This window comes from Lepisma saccharinum, chromosome 20, assembly GCF_977018435.1.
Source record: "Lepisma saccharinum chromosome 20, izLepSacc3.1, whole genome shotgun sequence".
Lineage (NCBI taxonomy): Eukaryota > Metazoa > Arthropoda > Insecta > Zygentoma > Lepismatidae > Lepisma > Lepisma saccharinum.
Genome location: NC_139248.1, coordinates 3,837,000 through 3,863,065, shown reverse-complemented (window position 1 = coordinate 3,863,065; position 26,066 = coordinate 3,837,000). Strand labels below are relative to the sequence as shown.

The following is a 26,066-nucleotide window of genomic DNA, read 5'->3' as shown; positions in this document are numbered from 1 at the left end:
ATTACTCCCTCCAGACTATTTAGAAAGTTGTTTGGAACTTTCTAGCAGGTGACTTTCACTTTCCAACTTTACTTTCACCTAAAAGGCTAAACACAATTACTTCCATATAGAATGTAGTTGGACTTTTAATCTCACGCTCTTTTTCCTTCATTTTTCTTCCTTCTCCTCTCCTCTTTCTCTCTTGTCCTTTCCACCCTTTCTAACATCTTCTTCCATTCTTTGTTTAACTTCAATCCCCCATTCCAGTTCATTTTGTCTTCTTCACCTTTCTTCTCTATTTCCTTGGCTTCCTTCCATTTTCTCACTAGCATTCTCTTCTCCCTTCCTATCTGCTTAGCCTCATCCCACTCTATGTCATGTCCTGTTTCTCTCGTGTGTTTAAATATTGCATTTCTTTCTCTCTTAAGTCGTACATCATCCATATGTTGTTTCAACCTGTCTTTCAGCCTCTTTTTCGTTTCTCCTATGTACACACTCTGACATTCTTTACATTTCACTTCGTAGATAATCCCTTCCTCTTCCTCTTCTCTGTTTTCATTTTTCTTGTTTGCATTCCTCGCTATTCCTAAGATGCTTCTCCCTCCCTTCCTGTAAGTTTTAATTCCCGCTTTCTTAAGCACTTTGCATATCTTTTCTGTGGTCTTCCCCATACTCCTTATTCCAAACCTTCTCTCTTTTACGTTAGTTTATGTTTTTAATAAAATAAATTACTGCCTTGGTCAGCATATTTAGTTTTTCATAATCATGGAAACAAGGCTTAATGGTGTTATTCTTGAAATTAACAGTTTTTATTCCAGAAGTACATCACTTGAAGAGGAAATAGTGCATATAATCAGGCCCGTACCCAGGAAATTTTTGAGGGGGGGGGGGGCAGACCCATAGGCGAATTTTTAAAAAAATGTTCTCTCATATTATACACTGTGTGTGTGTGTGTGTGTGTGTGTGTGTGTGTGTGTGTGTGTGTGTATGGGGGAGGAGGGGGTGTATATAGGAGAGGGTGGGTAGAGAAATTTGCTCATTTTGTTACGAAACGTTGAAGAACAGAATTTTCTAACCTATATGTACGCAACCACGTGACAAATATTTGCAGTTGACACTGACATTTGTTTGTCAGAGAGCGAAAAAAAATTGTATGATAGGGGTAGACTACATGTGTGCATAATGCAAACAATTCAAATAACCTACGACAAGCAACATACGTATGTGGGGTTGATAGATGAGGGTTCACACCCATGGACGTCCGCAGGATTTTTTCCAGGGAGGGGCAAGGAAGGTATTTTTTCCAGAGGGGCCAACATGGCATATTTTCCCCAATAATAGTGTTCATCCCTGAAAAACATTGCTTATATTTGAATTTATCATGTTCGTGCAATAATTAACACACATTATTATGGCTGAAATTAAATTACATGTGTGAAATATGTAATTTTTGGTTGACTTTCGTTTTCCAGGGGGGCCACGCCCCCCCTTCCGGACGCCCATGTTCACACCCATTTTGCAAAGTCCCTGACTTTTCCAGGTATTTTACATAAATGTGTAATGATTTAACATGCTAAAAATAAGAGTTACACTTCAACTTTGTAAGTTAATCAAATGAATCACGTTTGTTGAACATTTTTGAAAATAAATTAAAAATTAAATGAAAGAACCTTTTTATAACCAATATTACCCAAAAAAGAAGATTGTTGGGAAGGTAAAACGAAACGTGTTTCCAGTTACAAATTCTGCCAAGCAGAAATCATTTAATTCCCCTTACTTTTCCAGTTTTTGAAAGATTTTTTTAAAAAATAATTTGTTTCCAATGACCTCAGTCCTAGCCTTGTTTTCCTGATTCCTCCAGTTGTCCAGGACTTTGGAGTCAGTGCGAACCCTGAAAATAAATTATCTGAAGGAAACAGATAAGTGACTTCACCCTGGCAGTGTGTCTGCTGGCATAATATTGTTTCCATGGCGTGTTTTCGGTTTTAGAATCTTATTCGACAGTAAAAACAATGCCAGTGGCAACCAAGAATTTATTAAATGGGGATGCATACATGTGGGATAGAAAATGACATTATCAACAGCTCGTAGCATAGAAATATTTTGGCCTTGATGTCTTCTGTATACTGTGAAAGTTGTCTGTTGTACGGTCTCATCACTGTGTATTTATGTTTAAGACAATTACAAGTAGAAAACAAGAAAAGTTGCAGGAAATTCCGATGGACAGAATTTCGAAAATAACGAAGTACTTAATTTCTTGAGTGTTTTGGACAAATGACAATATATGTTAAAAGTACTTCAGGCAATTTTTTGCTCCAAAAATCTAGCAATGATTCTGCTGTGAAGTGGATTCTCCTATTTACATAATACGTATTAATTAACCCTAAGCCATTGAGTGCAGAAAAACCCTGATATCGGAGAAAGAAAACAAAAAGTTTTTCTATCCTTCTGCTCAGTGGTGACGGAAAGGGATCACAGACCTTGCGGTGCGGGTGGAGAGCTAAATGCCCTTTATATGGTTGGTTTTGTATTGCAGTCATTGAGGAACCTTTCTTCCATAATGGAAAGCGTATTCTAATTATGTGAAACATTTGTGACCGAGCAGAGGCGAAAAGGTCGGGACATGGATTAAAAGGAATGGACTGTCCCGACTAAATCGGAACGTCTGATAGCCTTACATCAATGGTTATAGTACTACTAAAATAGCCCAATATTGCAGACTGCAGACTTCTAGAGCCTGCCTCTGTCCAGAAACAACCTATTCATTTGTGCAAGGACAACATCGAAATTCATGCAAAATTTGAAAAACCATCAACATAATTTTTGTAGGTTTTTACACGTTCAAATTAGAAATTTGCATGGCTCGAGGGGGGGGGGGGCATGCCCCCCCCCCTTGGGTACGCGCCTGCGTACAATTCAAGATTTAAACCGTATCGGGAAATTTTGAAAATTTCCCGTCCTAACAAATTTACGAGCTGACCGGGAAATTGAGAATTTTTTTCAGTCCTGAACATCAGAATTATCAATATTTCCTTCCCAATCCCATCCTGATTATTTTTTTTCCATCCTGCACACCCCTAGTTACGGTAGCCAATATGATTCTAAGAACGTATCTCGTGAAAAGGTTCTTTCGTTATTTTGTTGGATTGAACATGGCAGTTAATTGCTGTAACTGACCTCCTGTAAATAGTAGAAAACAATATTATTTGTAATAAAATATTGCTACAATTTCACCATTAGAATTACATGAACATTTTCCATATATCTCATGGGCGGAGCAAGTACCCCCTCCCCCTCTTGGTGCCGTTGACCCACTCAATGGCGTATTTGTGATTTCATTTTGGAAAGTATTTTTTTTGTGTGTACAAATTTGTATATATGTTACCAGTCAGTAAATTAAACTATTGCTCTACCTACGGTTCTAAGTACCTTGAATATTGGTTCTACGAGTAACCAAGGCCATTAAATCTTACTTAATACTTAATTATGATGTGATTTAGAAACAGTGTGCTTATATTCTAAGAAAACCCAAACTCTTACACAAAAAGAGCTATTAAACTAGTAACACCGAAAGCTCATCTAAATTTCAAACGATTTAACCACCTACAAGTTTCTTGTGAGCACTTGAATACATATTCGGTGAGGTTGGTCAGTTGCAGAATGGACCGCCTTTAATCCACAAGGGTGTATACTCTTCGGCATGGAAATCTTGGATGACTTGACAATAATGGACACGGATTATTTTTCAGTTAAGAAATTGTATATTGTATGCTTTAAATTCCATTTTCTTTGAGGGGGATAGAAACATCCCTGGCAGGAATACAAATATTTTTCTCTTGCCAGGATATTTTTTTGGGGGGGGGGTCCCCGGCAACTCTCCCCCTCCTGTTAATTCGCGCACTGTCTTTATCAAGCGCTCATCTTTGCCCACCGCAATGGAATACGTATCTAAAACGCTTGTTCTTACTAAAGCCTGCCCTGAGAGTCCTACAAACTTTGTGCTACAAACGCTATCTCGAACAGGGATAGACGCATACCGTCTCAGTTTCCCCCTGCCTCATATTGAAAAAAGCCGTACAACTAAAAACAATGAACAGCAAGTTAGCTTGACCTACATTCGGGTGCACAATGATACAAACTCTTGCTGACCTGTATGCCAAACAAGCTCGGAAGAGGGAACCAGCTTTTTCCTTACGCCTACCTTAAACCTGGTCCACACGTAATGTATTGTCGTTAGTGTTTCATGATCAGGTAAGTTTGACAGATAAGACTGACGCAAAACACGCCGCTACACTCTTAATGCTTTCTGTCAGTCATTCCAAAGGCACCATGGATGAAGGAAGCACTATTGATAAATATGGGGCATTCCATGTGAACCTCATTTTTAAAATTAAATGCAATGCTGTAACTTTATCCTATCTTGTGAGTAAACAATCTAAAATAGTCATTTCCATAAAAGTTAAAGTATTATACATAATTAAATTAGAGGGTAGTGTATACTTTATATATATTTATATATTTGTTTATTTTAACTTTTTTTATTTATTTTTGTTTTCTATTGTGTCCCACCCGTGGCACCAAGAAACAATTAATTTCTCCTTTAACTGTTGCATTTTCCCCTCAACTCCATCAATTACCTTTTCTCTTTGTCATAAAAAAAAATATTTTTCATCATTTAGCAATTCACAGGAATTAAAATAAATTTGTTATTAAGTGAAGAGGTAGTGTTTCGTAACACAAAATTGTTTACTTGCAGCTGTAAATCTGGGAAAGTATTTTAAAGGATAGTTATGTTTAATCAACAGTGTTAAGTTTCATATTTCATTGCACAGAAACTAAGAAAAATGTTGCTTAACTATCAGTAGAATAGTTACTTTGATATAAAAATGTAGTCCGCGTGTCGCACCGGTGACAATGTAATGGCCCATATAATTTCAGTCCATGCGGAGAGATTGAAAGTGGCTTCTGAAGGGGGTAAATTCTGACCTTTCAATTTGCTCCGAGAATTACGGCAGGAACATTAGGATTGGCGAATTATTTACGTATGGATATGGACACCTACTGAAAATTATTGTCGCTAGTAACCTCAATTGAGGCATGTGCGTCTACATGCAACGACTTTTGTCTGAAAACTCAGCTCCAGCTTTCGAGCGGTCGTCAAACCTCTTTCAGTTAAAGCAAGACGTCAAACTTGCTTTGTTTGATCCGTCTGGCATGATCATGCAACACTGGCGATAAAACATTACGTGTGGACCAGGCTTTACATAGATTTTATAACAAGCGTCAAGAACAAAACAACATTGGGATCACTGGAAACATCATGTAAAGAATACAACATATAGGTGGTATAAGTATGTCTGCCAGACGACCTTGGTTGTACAGTGTCTCTCAAAAGTTTTAGGACAACGACATTTTAAACTAGGCAACCCAATTTACACAAGCCGTTGGTGGGTTGCGTGCAGAGTTAGGCTCAATTTCAGGGTTGCCACATGCACAATAGATATTTATAAAATACGCGAAAGAAATATAAACAAGTATTATTGTATAAAATTATTAAAAATATCACTATTATATCGCAAATGACAAAATTCTTTCTGAAAGAAAAAAATAGGTTTTCTAGTATTTCATCGGTGATGAGATGAGGAAACAAGAACAAAAAAGAGAAAAGAGGAGGAAAACGAGAGGAGAGGAGAGGAGACGAGGAGACAAGAAGAGGGAAGTGGAGAGTAGAGTAAAGGAGAGAAAAGAGAAGAACGAACAAAGAGAGAATAGTGCAGTGGAGTCGGAAATCTAATACAGGAAAGGAGATAAGAGGAGTGGAGAAGAGTGGGATGGAGATAAGATGCGAGAAAAGTAGGGAAGGCGATATGAGATAAAAGCAGAACGGAAAGAGGGGAGAGAAGAGGGAGAAGGAACTGGAGAGAAGAGGTAGTTGCAGAAAATATCGTCTGAGCGTCAAGAATGGATGCATTGGTCAAATTATCGACATGAAACATTCAATAACATTTTGAAATATATTGGAGAATATATTAGATCGGTGCGAAATGCCTTTTGGATGAGTTCAGAGCAAATTAAAATCTTCCATGTAAGATCTTTGATTTTACCTGCGATTACACCACTAAAAAAAATTAACGTAATTTTTAAAAGAATTATTCAATTTTTCTCCACTTCTCGGTTCGTTGAAATTGAGATTTTGTAATTCAATTTTTCCCCTCCCCCCATCGTTAATTCCAAACTGAATCATTCCGTTTCACACGGCGTGGACAATGAACACAATGGGATCTGTCTAAAACTTACGAAAATGTTCTGCCACCGGAAGGGTTTGAACCTACGACCATCAGATTGACAATCCTGAACGGTAGCCACTACCCTACAAGCTTCAGCTCCTGAAACCAGGTAGAAGAACCACTACACCACGCATTTACCTTCGAATGAAATAACATTTTTTTTAAAGTATTCTGTCCCTCCAATATTGTAAATGTCGTTTGGTATACGTGTAGTTGAACTTTTACTTTAATTTTGATTTGCTTTCTTGTAGTATAACCGATATCTTCGAGAAATAATTTTCGAAGTGATTAAAAACGAGAATATTGGTAGTTGTGAAAATGCGAGTTATTTCTTCTAACTTATTATTGTGATTAGACATTACGTACTAATGGAAAATATCTAGAGGCTTGAACATTACAGGACGATGTTCTTTTCCTTTGATACTGTAACAGACAAAATGCTTGTTTACTGATGCAAGTCTTGTGTCCAGAACAGTCTTATGAAATGTATTTGCTGTTGCGTAAGATAACACGAAATAATTACACCGTGTGCGAACTACCAAATCTGTGCAACGTTATACGTAAACAGTAAACAGGCGGAAAATTTTATTCATAAAATCACTTCACATTTGACAGTGTTAGTCAAGAGAGACTCGTGGGACACTGTGTTAAGGTGCTGGACTAAATCCTTCTAATTTTTCTTCCTCGAAGAACAACAATTTCTAAGGAAGAGCAACATGATGCTTACACTTTCCTTTAATTGGGTTAAAAATAAATAAGAATGTTGCTTGCATTTCTGTCATTGACGTCGACCAGAGAGAGAGAGAGAGACAGACAGACAGATATTACAAAATAGTTCAAATAGTGCGAGCGCCATTAAAAAGTCATGATAATTCTATGTTGCGTACTTAAAATTATTCATACAATATAGAACATGTCTAATTGTGAGTTAACAAAAAAAAACAATAATAAAGAGACATTTTCGCATCACGATTGCAGTTCGAAAAAGTCGGGACAGGGATTGAAAGTAACGCACTGTCCTGACTAAATCGGTGAATCGGACGTCTGGTAGCCTTGCATCAATGATTATAAAACTAAAACCACCCAATATTGCAGCTTGAAGACTTTTGCGCAAGAAACAGATTCATTTATACAAAAGCAAAATTGAAATTTTTACACATTTCAAAAATCGAAGATGTTATTTTCGTACTTATTTATTTATATGTTCACATTTAAATATTTTAGGGTTCGAGGGGGAAGCATGGCCCACATGGACTCTCCCCTGGGTACTGACCTTACGTAGACAGTGGAAGAGAAATTTTGGAGAACCTTTCTATTAAATTTAGTATTTACCTTCACCTTATGCTCAGGTAGGTTAAACCGTTTATTAACAATCGTGAACTTTTCGTTTAATAGATAATATTTGGTTTTAAATGACGGTAGAACATTGGTCGAATTTCCTTTCTTGCTCGTTTGAGAGAATATAATACTTCTACAATAGCAATCGCGTTCGGAAACCGTGAAAAATATGACTTGGTTTTCAAAGGCAGACAAGCTTGGTAGTCTAGCTTGCTCGCGATCAAAGTGACTCACTCACGCTATTCAAGGCCGCTTCTTATCGCAAAACACTGTTCTTCGATGCACAGCGTCTGCACCCAGCACGTTACAAGTGACCAGAGTCGAATTTTAAAGAGAATATGAAGAATGGTAGATTTCATCAGAGGCGGCTAGGTAGGCACCAGCTCAACATGCAATAGTTTAAGTGATAATTCCTGACAAACAAAAAACCGTATTGAATAATTATTGGGATAGTAATACGTGTATCCGCTCCTTTTTAACAATGTAAGCTCGAAGACAATCTGTATTCCATTTATTTATATTGGCAACTTGGTCAACCGGAGGTTATTTTATCGCCTTCGATAATCGAATTGTCTGATCGATTATTTTTTGTTTACCCAGGAACATAGGAGATTTCCGAGACCGGGTTACGCTACTCACTCGTAGCTCCCCAATTTCTTCACGATGGTGAGTTGCCACCGGTCCCATACTGTGACGTGGGAGATGGGCTAAGTGAGATTGCACGCGGTAATTAACTGGAAGCGGCAAGCGGCAACTCACCTTCAAAGTACAATAGGTTCGAGACCCACTCTTCACGTTACAAGTTATATTCCTCCCCTTTCTGTGTCGTACTTCCCGCACAATGACGCAGGAGTTTACGGGCGACGAGTACAAGAAGCACGAGACAAAAAAAAAGGAAGGAGACCTGAAAACAAAAGAAACTCACGTGCGCCACATAACGTGCACGAGAAGTTTCAAACAGGGTTCAACAGCGAATAGCAATGTTAGCCTTCTTCACTGTAATCAAAATCAATATGGTGTTACTCCAACGCAACCTCCTTTCTCGTTCCTCTGGCTACTGTAACTTATGCAAAAATTAAACACGTGTACGTTCGCCCTTTTTTTGTTATGTTAATTTTAGGATCGTTTCGTGACCACTTGCTTTATCGCGCAATTCTTGCTGTTCAGAACATGATACCAGAAATTAAGATACCACACAATTCAATTAATAAACACAATTGTATTCAAGATTGTTACCAAATACATTATATGAATACGACAAACAATCCCAAGGTATTTTATACTGGGCGTAATTCAACAACACATTAATCAATTAACAGTTCGAGCGACCGGCGCTCCATTTTACCGTATTACATAAATACCCCATTCCATTTTAACAATCATGCAAAAATTTAAATGTAACCGTCCACTTAACAATCTTGTCTCTTTACCAACTAACGCTATACAATGAATTTACATGCGGGAGCATTTAATCTCTCAAAAGGTATACATCGCATGTTCGGGTAAGAACGTCCCGTTCTTCTTTACTCAATCAAACAAAAGGCCAAAACGACTTTTATTTTTAACTAACTCCCTGAACTTTATTTTGAGTGTGTCCCCATTTCTCAGTGCATCATTAGTGCTACCTCTACGCGGACAGGATTGCTATTGGGATATAACAGGCAGGGGATCGCGAAAATTCCAAGTCCTTTTTATTTTATTTGATTCAGGTGTGAATGCGCCCGCATTTAACGTTGCTTGAAACAAAGGTAGTCCCACCTGGAACAACGAGTTCCATTATAAAAGTTCAAGTTCCTATTTTTACTCAATGGCACTTTACCAAAAGGGTTCATTAACAATTTTCCCACGTTCTTTCTTTGTAACTTTCACAAACGCCAATTTAACAAAAAAAGGCTGGTTCGCGTAAGTTATACTAAGTCCACACTAGCACGAAAACGTACGCCGATTTATGGCACTACAAAAAAGGTTCACCGTGCTAATAGTCGAAGAAACAAGTGGGCCAGTCGTGGGCACAAATAAATGGGGGAAGAATACAAGGATCTTCTCGTAATTTCACTTATTTCAAAAAGTTATGCCGTGAGAACGTTGTAACCAAAACTTTCGCAGCGAACGGTAAGGAAATAATCTTATTCCCACTTTCACGGTCTAGAGATTGTCTGTACATACCTCCCCACGAGTATTCACATCACGTAGAGCTGCAATGCCTTCCTTCAATTAGAGTCACTGTACTCATTTCATGGCCTTCTCTCCATTCAGCGGTCGGCGTGGCAGACGTCAGTTCTACCGGTCGTGGTTCGGGTACTCTCTTGCCGGCGAGGACTAGATGACGAGCACCGTACTGGATGTGAGCCGTTCGAAGCGGGCGTGCGAGGTTGAGAACGAAGGACGAACTGAACTGCCTGGTGCAGCGGAATTTACGAGCGGGCGTAAGCCGCAAAAATATGCCGCCAGGGGCAGCACCAGAGAGCAATCGTGAGGCGTAACGCCCTCGATGGCTAAAAATTGAACTTGCAATTTTTAATTATGTAAGGTTTGTAAACACGCAAAAGGGACAAACGTTACAATACACAGGCCGAGAACCTAGAGAGTGAGCATAGGCGGACTCGAATCCATGCCGTCCTGCAGTCGGAGGTTCTTATTTTACCTTTGGCTAATCACGACGATGAGGATGAATAATGAATAGAAAAATAAAGAAGGTCACGCACAAAGTAGAGGACGATCTTCAACCACTTAGGTGACGAGTTCAAGCCCTAAATATGAGGATTTCAACTTTAGACGACCTCAATTTCAAAATTATAAACAAAATGCCTACTTACACTAAACTTCTCATCAAGGCCAAAATAGTTTGTAACTGTGAAACTACCCCCTGAATACAAATTGACATTTTTTTCCCATGTGAGTAAGAATTAAATGTGTGGCATACAGACATAGATGATACCTTTTGAGAAACAATTAACTGTACCCTGTCCCAACATCTCTGGAGCAAAGCCGCGCATAGCGGAAGAGAAGTGGAGAGAGGGGAGAGGGGATCGAGTGGACAGAGCGAATTAGTGCACGCTGCTGGGCAGGCTGGTAACTGCAGTGGCTTTCCTCCCTCCACGCAATCCCATTCCTCTCACGTGTTCATCGCTGCTCAGATACTTGTTTTCGTTCACCTGCTCCAGAGATAAGTGGGACAGAGTGTAGTTCGCATACATGTAGCAAGTAAAGAAACTTATCCCAGAATGAAAATTCCACATAGTTTTAAAACGTTTGTTTAAGCAATGAATGACTGGAAACGGATCACACATAATTCCCTTGCCAAAATCTAGTGGTCGAAAATTAATTTCAAGACATTTCATATCTATTCACCATATTCCAAGTTATAAGGAACTATTTCGTAGATGTTCATGAAACCGTTATAAAATTACAAATGAAATATATTCACAAGCTTAGATATACTAATACGAAGAAAGAAATTCAGAGTTAAATTTCAAATGCATGTGTATAAAGTAATTCTAGAAGTACGGAGCTATATCTGAGTATTTAACTTCTTTTTTGCAGATAACGTTTACAATATTGAGGCGACAGAATAATTAGGAACAGTAGCTCCAAGAAAACAAAGGGCGTAGTGTATTGGTTAAAGTTTTGAAAGCATTGCGGTCTCACGTTCGATCCTCCATACTAGATGTTCCTTAAAAAAGAATCCCTTCCATTAAACAAGAGCATGGTAACATTATTTGTAATAGCAGTATATAGTGGCTACATCGGTCTGCATATGGAATTTATAAAAAAAATAAACAAATAAATGAATTGACACACGTTCAACGGGATATTTTTATATATAAGATCATGAATTATGATACTCTAACGATAATTGTGTACTGCTTCAAAGACATTAACAAATATTAATGAAATAACTATTTATATGTATGGAAATTCAGGACATGCTAATTTTACCCCTTTTCCCACTTGAGTTCAATGCAAGGATGCAAGGATGTGTAAAAATTTCAATTTTGCTTTTGTATAAATGAATCTGTTTCTTGCGCAAAAGTCTTCAAGCTGCAATATTGGGTGGTTTTAGTTTTATAATCATTGATGCAAGGCTACCAGACGTCCGATTCACCGATTTAGTCAGGACAGTGCGTTACTTTCAATCCCTGTCCCGACTTTTTCGAACTGCAATCGTGATGCGAAAATGTCTCTTTATTATTGTTTTTTTTTGTTAACTCACAATTAGACATGTTCTATATTGTATGAATAATTTTAAGTACGCAACATAGAATTATCATGACTTTTTAATGGCGCTCGCACTATTTGAACTATTTTGTAATATCTGTCTGTCTGTCTCTCTCTCTCTCTCTGGTCGACGTCAATGACAGAAATGCAAGCAACATTCTTATTTATTTTTAACCCAATTAAAGGAAAGTGTAAGCATCATGTTGCTCTTCCTTAGAAATTGTTGTTCTTCGAGGAAGAAAAATTAGAAGGATTTAGTCCAGCACCTTAACACAGTGTCCCACGAGTCTCTCTTGACTAACACTGTCAAATGTGAAGTGATTTTATGAATAAAATTTTCCGCCTGTTTACTGTTTACGTATAACGTTGCACAGATTTGGTAGTTCGCACACGGTGTAATTATTTCGTGTTATCTTACGCAACAGCAAATACATTTCATAAGACTGTTCTGGACACAAGACTTGCATCAGTAAACAAGCATTTTGTCTGTTACAGTATCAAAGGAAAAGAACATTTATTTATTTGTTTATTTATTTATTCAAAGTTTCAGATACAGCACTTTTAAGGCCATTTTACACTGAAAACTCTAACAAATAACAAGAACAAGTCAAGGTGGTTTAAGGTAAAAACAAGAAAAGTTAAATATAAACATAAGGCATAAACAAGGAAACAAAGATTTACATATTCATTTTTAGGGAAGATAGGAAAATGCTTTCAGGGGCAAAAATGTCTATGTTTATGGGTAAATTATTGTAGAACTGGGGCAGCGTGTGGAATAGAGCGCGCTGTATAAGAGAAAGCCTAGCTGTGGAGGTGTGGAACAATTCAGTGTTTCGGGTCGATCGAGAGGGAACTCTGAAGTTGAATTCTGTAAGAAGAGATTCAGATCTTAATTTCCCATTGATGATTTTATAGAAAAAATTCATATCGGCCATATCGCGTCGGGTCTGCAGTAACTGAATGTTCAAAGTAGTCAGGATGTCAGGTTTCTGAAGATGCCGCAAAGAAGGAATTCTATGACGAACAATGGCGGTAAAGAAGCTGAGGACGGAATCCATGCTAGAAAGATTTGTATTGGAAGCCATGGCCCAGACTGGAGAACAGTATTCGAGAATCGGAGAAATGAATGACTTGAAAAACAGGCTAAGAGAAATTGGAGTATCAATTTCAGTGAATCTGTACAGGAGGCCTAAGAGGCGCATTGCACTTTTAGTTGTAGCTGCGATGTGTTCCTTAAAGTTCAGCTTTTCATCTATGATAACACTTAGATCTTTTTGGGCCGCAACTGTAGTAATATAATTGTTTTCAAGAACATAATGAGAATGTATTTTTTTCTTTTTTAAAGAGACTGTGAGGGAGGAACATTTCTGTGGGTTAAGTTGTAGATTCCACAGGTTACACCATGTGACAAGTTCGGAAAGAGCATTCTGGAGAATCACAGCATCTTGCGTGGTTGAGATTTCTTTGAAAAGTTTACAGTCGTCAGCAAACATGAGTAAATTGACAGGAAATGAGGAAAGTCTTTGAGGGAGATCGTCCATGTATAGGATGAACAAGAGAGGGCCCAAGACGCTCCCTTGTGGTACCCCAGACAGGACAGGAAGAAAATCAGAAGAGGCGCCTGAAAGGGTGACTCGCTGTGTCCGTGAGTGTAAATAATCCTGGATTAAGGAGAGAAATTTGCCATGTATGTTAAATCTAGTTCGTAATTTGTGAATAAGAAGAGCATGGTTTATTTTGTCAAAGGCTTTTGAAATATCCAAGTATATCACATCTAGCTGGGAATTTTTGGAAATAGCCCTAGTGGCATGTGAAAGGAGAACTGAAAGATTAGTCAAGCAAGAGCTACCTGGAAGAAACCCGTGTTGGGGAGTACCGATATGCGGAGATGTAAATCTGAATAATCTGTCCTTAATGATTTTTTCACAGATTATAGACAGAGGTGACAGGAGTGATATTGGTCTGTATGATGTAGCACTATTTTTGTCTCCATATTTGTGAATGGGTACAACGTTGGCTTCCTTGAACATCCGAGGAAACACGCCTTCAGAGAAGCACCTATTTAGCAAGAGAGAGAGAGGATGAGCCAAGAAGTCGGCAGTGTTACGGAGGAAAATCGTGGGAATTTCATCTGGTCCTAAAGAGCGGTGTATGGGTAATGAGGCAAGGAGAGATTTAACTTCATGAGAAGAGGTTTTGATAGTTGACAGAGAGTGTGAACAGACCGACTGCACGTCGGGGAGTGGGTTGGTTGAAGCAAGCGAGGTGAAGTTTTCGTGAAAGAAACTGTTGAATAAGTGCACTCTTTTATCTCCACAGGCTGATTCCGATTTGTACTTGATTTCCATGGGGACGCGTGGTTTTTGCTTTCTTGAATTTAACAAAGTAAAGAATTTCTTTGGGTTGGTAAGGCACTGTGCTGTTACGTTGTCTACGTAGTCCTTATATTCTTTCTTAAGTAAATACTTGGAGTGACGTCTAATACTACAGAACGTTTGGTGTGTATGCACATTGGGGCTTTGTTTCCATAGGTTCCATGCTTCTTTTTTGTTTTTTAGCACCAGGAGAACTTCATTGTCAAACCACACCGAATATTTTGTCGATTTCGGTTTCCTGGCCGGCACGAAGTCATCAATCACGGCGTGCAGTACGTCCACAAACATCTCCACTGATTTGTTGACGTCATCATCCTGCACCAGAAATGAAGAGCTCGGCGAATGTCCTCCCAGGGTGCATTCCGCCACAGGCGATAAGGCTGCTTTTGCGGTCGAGACTTTCTCTTCTCCACGGGGGGCAGGTACAGTGGTGGAAAAAAGTTCTTCCCCATAAGACTTTAATGGCAGATGAAATTCCCACAACACACATTGCACCATTAGGTGATCGGGTGATTCTGTCTGTCTCAAGAGCAACTCGTCTTTCATGCAAAAGCCAACAGGCACAGGAAATGTAGGAAAGTCACGTGACTTGTCAGGTGGAATGTTGTTCGTCAGAAAATCGCCTTTTCTCAAGCCAGGTCGCAGAACCGACAAGAGCTACAAATTATATCTCCAAAAATGATTCCCCTAAAAACATTGAACGAAACGCTAAAACAATTCTTGCCTTAATTACTGTATGTGCCGCAGTAGCACAGTCGTTAGGGCGTTTTATTACCATGCGAGAGATCTGGGTTCGATCCCCGACGGGGGATAATCGGGATTTTGTCCACCTGTTCAAGCTGCTTCGGTGCCCACCCAGCGTCGTATAAAGTGGGTACCTGGAGGAAACTCTGGGGAAGGGTGGGGGGAGTTAAGGCGGCCAGGGGCGTGGTGCTGATCACATCATTCCCATCTTCGGCCTGATGAAGAAAGCGTGGGGCCCTAACTCCACACCCCCTATACACCTTTATGGCTCGGTGCAAAGCACAAAGTAGGACTTTGCTTTTTAATTTACTATACATCCCAATTTTGTCGTAACAAAACTTCCCAATCTCTACGTGGGCTTTCTTCCAAGTTCCGTAGGGATGTGAATAGGCTCCAATATTTCTTGACACAATTCATACATGTTATATTTCCTTATAAGAACAACAGCCGATATATTTTGTGTGCGTGTGTGTAGGGGAAGGTGGTATAATCCAAACATGTGAGGTGATCCTTTTCCCACTACCCACTCCATTCTCAGAAATAAATCGCAATTCCACACACTGAAAATGAAGCACTTTCTACGTCTTAGCATGCAAATATCTACATAGTAGCAAAGTAATGTGTGGAAAGAGAAAAATTAACGATTTGTAACGGCACTCTGGAAATTTTTTAGTTTATTTTTTTTCAATTTGAACTGACATTCATAACATTCATTAACAATCCCAATATTGACAAAAGAATAGCTTAGTCGTTCTGCTACTTTCAATTCTTCATTATCTTAGTCACCGTAACTCTCTCCCTCTCTCTCTCTTTCTCTCTCTCTCTCTCTCTCTCTCTCTCTCATCCTTCCCGATGGCGCTGTAGTAGAGGAGTCGCCTTGTAATCAAGGAGTCCCCGGTTCGATACCCGGTGGAGACACAGTGGTTAGGATCCCAATTTAAACTGTAGACGCAGTCTCGATTAGCCTTTGTGTGCATAAAGTGGACTTAAAATACCAAATGAAAATAAAAATAAAAATCACCGTAACTCTCTACAAAGTCAGAGGATCCATTTTTGAAACCTGTTGAGGCATAGATGAAGCATTGCATTCGTATCATTACCCATCATCTTCATCGTCGCGATTATCGCAAGAGGTAAAAATGCGACACAAAATAACCCAAACAGAAGCTTGGAATCAATCTGAATATTGGTTACGTTGGATACGTGGTAGAATTGTTTTAAATATCACTTCCTGTGATGTAATAGGGTTTTTGATTAGAGACCATTTGTATAATACATACCATTGTGGCGAACAATAAGTAGTTTCACGTTCACCACGCTCTTTGGTTGTTTAGAAATCGTAAGGAACAAGGATCTCGAAATTTCCGCTTTCACATGTCAATGAAACTTTAAAATAAGTTCAGTGTAGGTCACAAAAGAGATTTACATATTGTTATGATATCTTTTAAACACCACGAAATCTAATTCCAATAGAATACGATACTACTCCTTACGTTCCTGTAAATGTTCACCATTAGTCTGGCGAAAAAAAGTAACGAAGATTTCCGTGTTTCCTTGAGGAAAGATAAGGCGCCTGCTTGTAGCAAGCAAGAAGCACCAACTGCTTCGATCAGTGACCTTCACTGCCAGAGTGACTCACAGCAGGCCTGCGCTCGTTCCAGTTTGCGTATAAAACAGGTATTTAATTTCGTTCCTTACAATCCACAGTTATATCAAGCTAACATTCTAATATTTTCGTAAAATATGTAGTAAACAAGTTGTATACATTATGGTCTTCCAGAGTGTTGTTGCCTGCTATTTACACGCGGGAGATGGGGGTGTTGTAAACATTTCTGAACCCAAAGGTCGGCACGAAGGAAAAGTCGTGTAAGCATTGGAGGTAATAACAAGGTAATAGAAGTTGAAGGAAATGCTGGAATAAATTATATCAGAAATTGAGTAAAAACAGTTCTCATCACACATAGGGCTATCAGATCACTCGTCAGCGGAAAGTAGGACAAAATGTCTCAAAATGTTGAACACGATCGTATTTGCAGTAAATATAATAGGTTACTAGGACATCTTAGCATATAACGAGAATATGACACATCTTCATTTGAAAAATTAATGTTGAAGTGAACGGTTGAGTTCAAAATTCCTCAACTGCTAATTAATAGCACGGCTGTATGTGATTTCAACTTGTGTATGTAAGACAGAACGTTTTTCGTCGATGTGGACCAGAAAGAGAAAACAATCCATGAATTCGGGAAGGAAAAAATTCACAATGTCGTAAACAAAGTCTGGAAGTTCTTGTTTATTAATATGTAAAAAACTACTATACACTGGGAAAAAACAGAATTGTGTGCCTTATTTCTCCAATAAGGACCGTTTATGTAATTTCTGGAACGAAACTTGTTACTTCGAACAAATTATTGACACTTGTAGTATCGATAAAACTTTACAAAGTAAGCATTTTTATACATATATCCGGACTTCTCCGGATCTAGAAAATCGGGAAGTAATATCTGAGCTGGGAATGCAATTGTTTTTCCGAACATCCAGTAGCAACCATGCACACTCTTTGATTTAAGCATACTTCTCCAAGGAAGTTGTCTCAGACTCCCCTCAGATTTTCTGTTTCTCCATCTAATTTGAAGTTACGTGATGCCCAAAATACGTATAAGACATTTGAGATTTCTTTCAAATTCCTTCCGGAGGCGAGACATAACTATAAAATGTAGGACACGTCCGGAAATAAGAATGATTCTTATAAGTATTTTTATTTTCTTATTTAGCTTCGTTTTTCTTTCACCTCTTGCTAATCGCGACGACGAGGATGAGTGATATGATGAAATTGATGAAGGGGCACTCACAAAGAACACCCATACGCACGACGGGATTCGAACTCAGGACATCAGACATCGTAGCGCACTGTGCTAACCACTCTGTCACGGACGGAATTCTTATAGCCCTAATCGTTCCTCAAGCATTTTTCCTATCTTTAACTACACACGAAACATAAAGAACAATCTAAATAAACAGGTGCCAGTTCACACTCTAACCGTAAAAAAACATATGCATGTGAAAATGCAAAATAATATTTAATTTTTGGGTAGTTGTGATTTATTATTATATATTAAAGAAATATATTAGTGATAAAATGACGGAAGTAGAGGAACATCTCCAATGAAACACTCATGCCTTATGGATATTTGTATTTATTGCCAAACAAGGTTCCGAGTTCGAGTTCCGACCAAAATGGGTTCATTGTGTATGTTCATTCGTGTCTTTAATGTAATCATAAATCGTCGTCATGAATAATTTAACTTCAGAGGAAGAAAACTGAGGTAATTACTAATAAAAACAATAACAAAACAAATTTGATCTTAAAGCCCTGGCTTTGAGCTACATATTCCATCACGGGGATCATAGGAGTGCGCCCAGGGGGCCAGGGGGAGGGCAAATGCCTCCCTAATCATGGACGTCTGCAGATATTTTCCACGAAGAGACAAGCAAGGTATTTTTCCATGGGGCATGTTACCCCGATAATAGTGTTGTATTATCGCATTCCTGCATCCTCATTATAATAATTAATGTAAATTATTATGACTGAAATCAAATTATACATGTGAAAACGTACTTTTTGGTTGACATTCGTTTTCTAAGGGGAAGATGTGGCAATCCTTGCCCCCCTTCCAGACATCTATGCCCCTATATTATTATATTTTCACCTAGAAATTTAGGATAGATGAATCCTATCGCCGTTATTAAACTATATTATACTCTTAAAGAAAATTAAGTATTTTCAAGCCGATGAAAGTTCAAAGCAACTACGGAGGAAGGGGTGCAGTGGCGAAACCACACACACCCACAACCTTGAACGGAAATCAATTTTAGGGGGCAAACATGGAAGTAAATGAAAGCAAGAGTAGCAGAATCTAAGAGTAGCAGGACAAAAGGATACTCAAGATGGATTTTGTTTTCACGTCTTTCTTGCATTATTTCTTCCAGACTGCCAAGAGCACCTGCGGTGGGGGTGGGGAGGGACAGAGCTGCAATTGCCCCCTTGATTTCAAATTTTATACAAATATAAATACCTTTTGTAAAATGTTCTTGCTCGCTTCGCTCGCAATATCTGCTTTTCTTGCAGTCTAGTCAAGTTCAGAGCCGTAGCTAGGGGTCTACGGGAGTTAACCCTGGACGCCAAACGATCTAAATGAAAAAAAATGTAAAAGACAATAATATGGCGCTCCATGATTTTTTCCCCATATTAAATCGACATTGTTTTCATTTTGCAAAAAATTGGATCTGAAAATTTATTGGTCGCTTCGCTCGCAATTTCTTTTCTGTAATGCATTTTAAATTACCGAGGAGAGAAGTACTGCTTCTAAAAGGTTTTCTCTTAAGTGCATGAACAATTGTTTCGAGGAAATGGAACGCGCAGATTTGAGAGACAATTTATATGATTTTTACTGTTGGTATATATGTATATATGTGTGTGTGTGTGTGTGTGTGTGTGTGTGTGTGTGTGTTGTATATATATATATATATGTATGTATGTATTTATATGTGTGTGGGGGGCGGGGGAGGGGTGTATATATAAACACACCCATCAATGCAATAAAATTTAAACAAGTGAGATGAAATTACATTATTATTTTCCGGCCTGAACTATCATCAAGGCTATCCCCCCTAATCAGAGGGTCTGTGCACGCCTATGACGGGGACTGACACTTTACGTAGGTGTAGACATGCTTCGTACAATTTGATGATATCGCGATTACGTAATGGATGTGCAGCCACTTAACTGAACCCCCCAAAATTCACATTTTATTACTAAATTCTAAATTAGCATAATATCACATAGTTTACCTATTCATAATATGCGCCGCTTTGGTGCAATTTGTGGATTGTGCATTAATCAACATCAGGTTAATCGCGGCCGGCAAAGTGGAGGGAAAATGACAATGAAGCACAACGAGGGGGCCCTTGGTTCCCGATTAATGAAACTTTGTCTACATGCAACTGAGTCGCTGCGTGAAATCGCTGAAAATGTAATTTATTAATTTCTTAATTTTGCTTATTTTATATTGTTTTTCTAGCACTTGGCGTCAACAAAGGCGATGAGGATGATTAATGAAGTTATGAAATGGATGATAGGACATGATGATCCATGTCTTACACAAAATTCTAAGTTGGGACTAATGAATATCGATTCGTCTTATCATTTGTCAAGACGTTGTTTTTAACTCCAACCTTTTTCAAGGACTTCTGGGTTGACAGCATGTGTGTTGCGCGAAGATGATTCGACGAAAACCACCATTTCAGTGAACTTTCTTGACAATGACTCTAATATCAGTAAAGAGAACATTTTCTTACGAATAGCTGTTGTAAAGAAACCAATTCCTGAAACTTTTTCTGGTGGTCTCACTCTGGTGGTTGTTTGTTATGGCTGGGCCTGCGAGTATGACTCACTCTGCTGTCAAGACTCAATCATTCCCGAGAATCCAGGTCCGCCAGGCAAACCCAAGCGACAATTTTGTTATTTGGGTTGCATAGACAACAGGCTTTAAGATGTTACGATATCGTAGGTCTCGTGGCCCAAGAACTATTTTCCATGACTGTACACAAGGACATCTAGCGAGTCGTGGTCTGATGGTAAAATGTTTCTTTCCGGGGTTATTTCTGGATCAGGCAGGGTTGCTAGGACGTAACCTAAGTTGCTGTTACCGCGTGTCTTATGCATGTTGAATTGCTTCAGACCAATACCATTCACGAATGTCTCCATGAACCATTGATCAGCCGGGCAGTTTGGAGTATCAGACGAGGGGGTGTTCCAATCGATGGAAAGGTTAAAATCACCAAAAAGCATTACCTCTAGATATTTTCCATTAGTACGTAATGTCTAATCACAATAATAAGTTAGAAGAAATAACTCGCATTTTCACAACTACCAATATTCTCGTTTTTAATCACTTCGAAAATTATTTCTCGAAGATATCGGTTATACTACAAGAAAGCAAATCAAAATTAAAGTAAAAGTTCAACTACACGTATACCAAACGACATTTACAATATTGGAGGGACAGAATACTTTAAAAAAAATGTTATTTCATTCGAAGGTAAATGCGTGGTGTAGTGGTTCTTCTACCTGGTTTCAGGAGCTGAAGCTTGTAGGGTAGTGGCTACCGTTCAGGATTGTCAATCTGATGGTCGTAGGTTCAAACCCTTCCGGTGGCAGAAAATTTTCGTAAGTTTTAGACAGATCCCATTGTGTTCATTGTCCACGCCGTGTGAAACGGAATGATTCAGTTTGGAATTAACGATGGGGGGAGGGGAAAAATTGAATTACAAAATCTCCATTTCAACAAACCGAGAAGTGGAGAAAAATTGAATAATTCTTTTAAAAATTACGTTAATTTTTTTTAGTGGTGTAATCGCAGGTAAAATCAAAGAAAGATTTTAATTTTTGGAAGATTTTAATTTGCTCTGAACTCATCCAAAAGGCATTTCGCACCGATCTAATATATTCTCCAATATATTTCAAAATGTTATTGAATGTTTCATGTCGATAATTTGACCAATGCATCCATTCTTGACGCTCAGACGATATTTTCTGCAACTACCTCTTCTCTCCAGTTCCTTCTCCCTCTTCTCTCCCCTCTTTCCGTTCTGCTTTTATCTCATATCGCCTTCCCTACTTTTCTCGCATCTTATCTCCATCCCACTCTTCTCCACTCCTCTTATCTCCTTTCCTGTATTAGATTTCCGACTCCACTGCACTATTCTCTCTTTGTTCGTTCTTCTCTTTTCTCTCCTTTACTCTACTCTCCACTTCCCTCTTCTCGTCTCCTCGTCTCCTCTCCTCTCCTCTCGTTTTCCTCCTCTTTTCTCTTCTCTGTTCTTGTTTCCTCATCTCCCCTCGAATCTTTTTCCATTCTCCTCACTACATCTCCTCTCCTCGTTTATCCTATCTTTCATCTCTCCTCTACTTTTCCTCTTCTCCTTTCGCTTTCTCTTTCTCCTCTCCTTTGTAACCTTTCGTTTCCTCTCACCTCTTTTCCTTACTGTAGACTCATCAGCGATGAAATACTAGAAAACCTATTTTTTTCTTTCAGAAAGAATTTTGTCATTTGCGATATAATAGTGATATTTTTAATAATTTTATACAATAATACTTGTTTATATTTCTTTCGCGTATTTTATAAATATCTATTGTGCATGTGGCAACCCTGAAATTGAGCCTAACTCTGCACGCAACCTACCAACGGCTTGTGTAAATTGGGTTGCCTAGTTTAAAATGTCGTTGTCCTAAAACTTTTGAGAGACACTGTACAAATTGAAACTGTCTCTAGCAGTGATTGTTTTCACCTAAAACTGGTCACGGATAAACATGATAAACTCCCCCTATGTGAATGCGAAGAAAAATAGCAAGTATCTTACACAAAAGCCTTCATAGAGCAGGAGTTCCATTCCCACTTTCATTTACAACCCTCTTAAATCCCCACACCCCATATAATGTTGGTCCTCTATAGTTATGCCCGTGAACATAAATTCAAAATTTAAATTTACAAAAGTTTATCCTTAGACTCGGACATACCCGGACACCCACAATTTCAACAATTAGAACTAAATACAGAGATGGGTAGTGTCGGAGACTGCCCACACCACGGGGGTAAGCGCCAACCATACAAGAAAATAAAGAAAAAAAGTCTAGATGCCAGAGCTTCGTTAGTCTTCAAGAATGGAATCCCGGCTGTAGGTACAACATGGAATAGCTTCACATTTGCGTGTTATGGCATGACAAATTCCCTTATAATCTGCTTCGTTTAAGAATAAACGATTTAGAGAAAAAATGAAACTAAAGATGGCATTTACAAGTTTTACAGGTGTGTCCGTTCGGGATATTAAACGAACATGATTATATAACCTTTATTTCCTGAACAATAATGGTATTGTAGTATTTGTAACAGTTTGGCGGAATTGATTTCCAATATGTGCGATAAGTTACGTTGAGTTAGCTTTAATAAAAACAAATATACTGGATAACTTTCACTTTGTACAAACTTGCGAGAACCTCCAGCTCACGATCCGTAGAACAAAACAGTATTTAACGGATCCATCTCTATGTTATTCCACCTTGGAACTATTCAACTTCCGATTATAGAACTATATTTGATGGAGAGTAAAAATTAATAAATATAGTTCGTTACGTACCTTGGACTACACTTTCTAACGCAACGTAGAATTTGCCATAACATTTAAAACTGACTAAAGAAACACATACTTAAGAATTAGACGTGTAGACTGAGAATAAATGACCACAAGAAACTGAAAAATAAGTCACCATGAACTACGATAATCTCACGTCGATGAGAAAAATATTGCCATTGCCAATGAATGGTGAACTACCTGCAGTTTGTAGGTCTACGTATGTGCAGTGGCGTTTCACAGAGCCACCTGGTGGGAAGTTTCAAATTTCCCTCCACTTTATTGATTGATTGATTGATGTTTTAAGTCCACTTTATGCACAGTAAGGCTAATCGGGACTGGACCTACAGTTTAAAGTGGGATCCGAACCACTATTTGCCTCCACCGGGTATCCAACCCGGGACTCCTTGATTTACAAGGCAACGACGCTACCACTGCGCCATCGGGGAGGCCACACACCATTTTAGTAGCAACCAATAGCGTATTCTGAAAATTGACCTGGTTTACCGCAACAGTTCTTATTTATTGTATACATTAATTACACATCCCGTTTAGAATAATTAGATGTAATAGAAATAAAAACACTAATGCATGGAAGTAAAACAAAAACAAAAATCGAAACATTTAAAATTTTCAGTCAATTTCTATATTTTTCATAAAATCTCATGGACGTCCGCAAGATTTTTTCCAGGGAGGGGCAAGCAAGGTATTTTTTTTTCAGGGGGCAAACAAGGCATATTTTCCCCAATAATAGTGTTGTCCTCTCATAAAACATAGTTTCAATTTGAATTTATCATGTTCGTGCAATAATTAACATATATTATTGTGACTGAAATTAAATTATATGTGTGGCATATATAATCTGTGATTGACTTTCATTTTCCAGGGGGGCCGTGACCCCATCTTGCCCCCCTTCCGGACGCCCATGCGTACGTTTGTATGCATTAAATCTAATTTGATTTGATTATTGTTATTTACCGTCGCTTTTCTGCCACTTTTGTCTAATCGCGAGGAAGAAGATGTGCAATTCAGGAACACTTACAAAGAACACTCATGCCCGACCGGGACACCTGGCGCCGTAGCACACTGTGCTAACCACTCTGCCACGGATGTCGGCGACCGTAATCCGACACGTATTTAGGAATTTATTTCGGGGGGGGGGTACGAACCAAGTGTCTCAGAAATAATAATATAAACGTTTAAATTTAAACAAATTATGTTATAATTGTGTTCAATTAAAATAATAATTGGTATAATTGTATTCAATTAAAATATATAAAATAATATTGTATTGCTATTATTACATGAATAGGTAAAAAGGCGACATAAGAATAGAGATATAAATGCTCACTATCTAGCGTACGTGTAGGGTGTAGTTAAGATCGCTAAAATCTTGTATGAAAGCAACTGTCCTGAGAAGGAAATCAGTGCCAAATAGAAAAAAAATAATATTAATTAAATAACAAGAAAGAATGTTAGATCCAGTTGACAAAAATTAAAGTTTCAGATTAATATCTTTTTTACTGTCATTCAAAGTTGGGCGAAAATAAATAATGCTCGATTATACAGCAAATGCTAAACAAGTATATTTTCATTATTTAATTTTAGTATTTGGTAAGTCTTTGGAAGAAGGGGGGCGGAGGACCCTCGGGCCTCGCCCTCAAATATGTCCTTGTCAGTGCGGTAGAATAGTTTTGTCTCAAGAGTCTCCCAATAATATAACTATGCAACAAAGTGTCATTGTACAGTGGGATCCATGAGTATTACCGTGCAAATTGTCCATCACCATGTTCGTGAACTTTATTTGACCCAACAAAAACTTCAAGAATTAAAAGAAAATTCAAATCAAGCTGTTGACAACTTCTGTACCAGCATACATAAAAATCCATCGCTTAAAATCACATAGAATGTAAAAGAAAAATTAATGAAAATAGTCATGGACAATTTGCACGGAAATACTCATGGATCCCACTGTACTACCTTAGCTTTAGTTTAGCAGGTGTTTGTCCTTGAACGCCCTCTCTCACTAGCCAATGATGCGTGCAAGTCTTATCTGCCCTCAGTTGTCAAGCAATCTCATACAATCATTTGTGATGACTTGCTTCATGCAATAAACGAAATTGAAGATTTTGTTAATGGTATAAGAATAAACCAAAATAAAAGCAAACAAAAATCACGAACTTCTTTAAGTGAGAACAGGTTGTCACAGGTTTATGTGATTTTGTGTATTAATACAGTGTACCAGGCCCGTACCTTAGATTTCTTCTTTGCTGAGAGAGAGGCAGGCTCCACAAGTCTGCAATCCACTATATTTAGTAATTTTAGTTTTATAACCATTTGTTCAAAGCGACTAAATGTTCCAATTTGGTCGGGACAGTTCACCATATTTACTCCCTGTTTTGACTTTTTCCGAACTGCAGTCTTGATGAGAAAATGTCATCTTTTTATGGTTAATTCGCATTCAGACATGTTCTTCATTATAAGGATAATTCCATAGGGTTGGTGGTCACATTCAGGGTATGAATTCCCATGGTGGAAGGGGGATCTCCCATCTTCCCAAGAACGATCATGTTCTATTAAAATTTTCCGTGGGTAAGATTGATTGATTGATTGAGTTTATTTTACTTCGCGTTTTGTGCCTCTTGGCTAATTTGCGAAGATGGGGATGACTGATGAAATTGATGAATGGACATTCACAAATAACTAAGCCCGAGCGGGATTCGAACCCTGGACCCTTGGCGCCGTGGGTAAGAGTTTGTTATAACAACAAAGATAAGAAATTAGTTTGAACTTCAAACATACTTTACTAAGAATAACATCATAAGAAACACATACAAAGAAGCAATAAGAAAGAATGATGTCAGCCAGGCGTGTGAATGTTGCATCTCTCTATCTCTCTCTCTCTCTCTTTGTTTCTTTATTTTTACGGGTGGTA

The 26,066-nt window shown here is 38.4% G+C and overlaps 1 protein-coding gene across 2 annotated transcripts in view; it reads right to left on the bottom strand.

Moving 5' to 3' along the window:
• The window catches only part of LOC146003509 (uncharacterized), a 79,946-nt gene extending 56,663 nt beyond the window's left edge, over positions 1–23,283 (bottom strand). The window contains exon 1 of one of the 2 annotated variants that reach the window (XM_083141796.1): positions 23,138–23,283. The gene's annotated coding sequence lies outside the window, so the exon portion shown is untranslated. Of the gene's footprint in view, positions 1–3,586; positions 3,691–23,137 lie in introns of those variants that run through there. The other variant, XM_083141797.1, reaches the window with a different exon arrangement.
• Between the last annotated feature and the right edge of the window lie 2,783 nt (positions 23,284–26,066).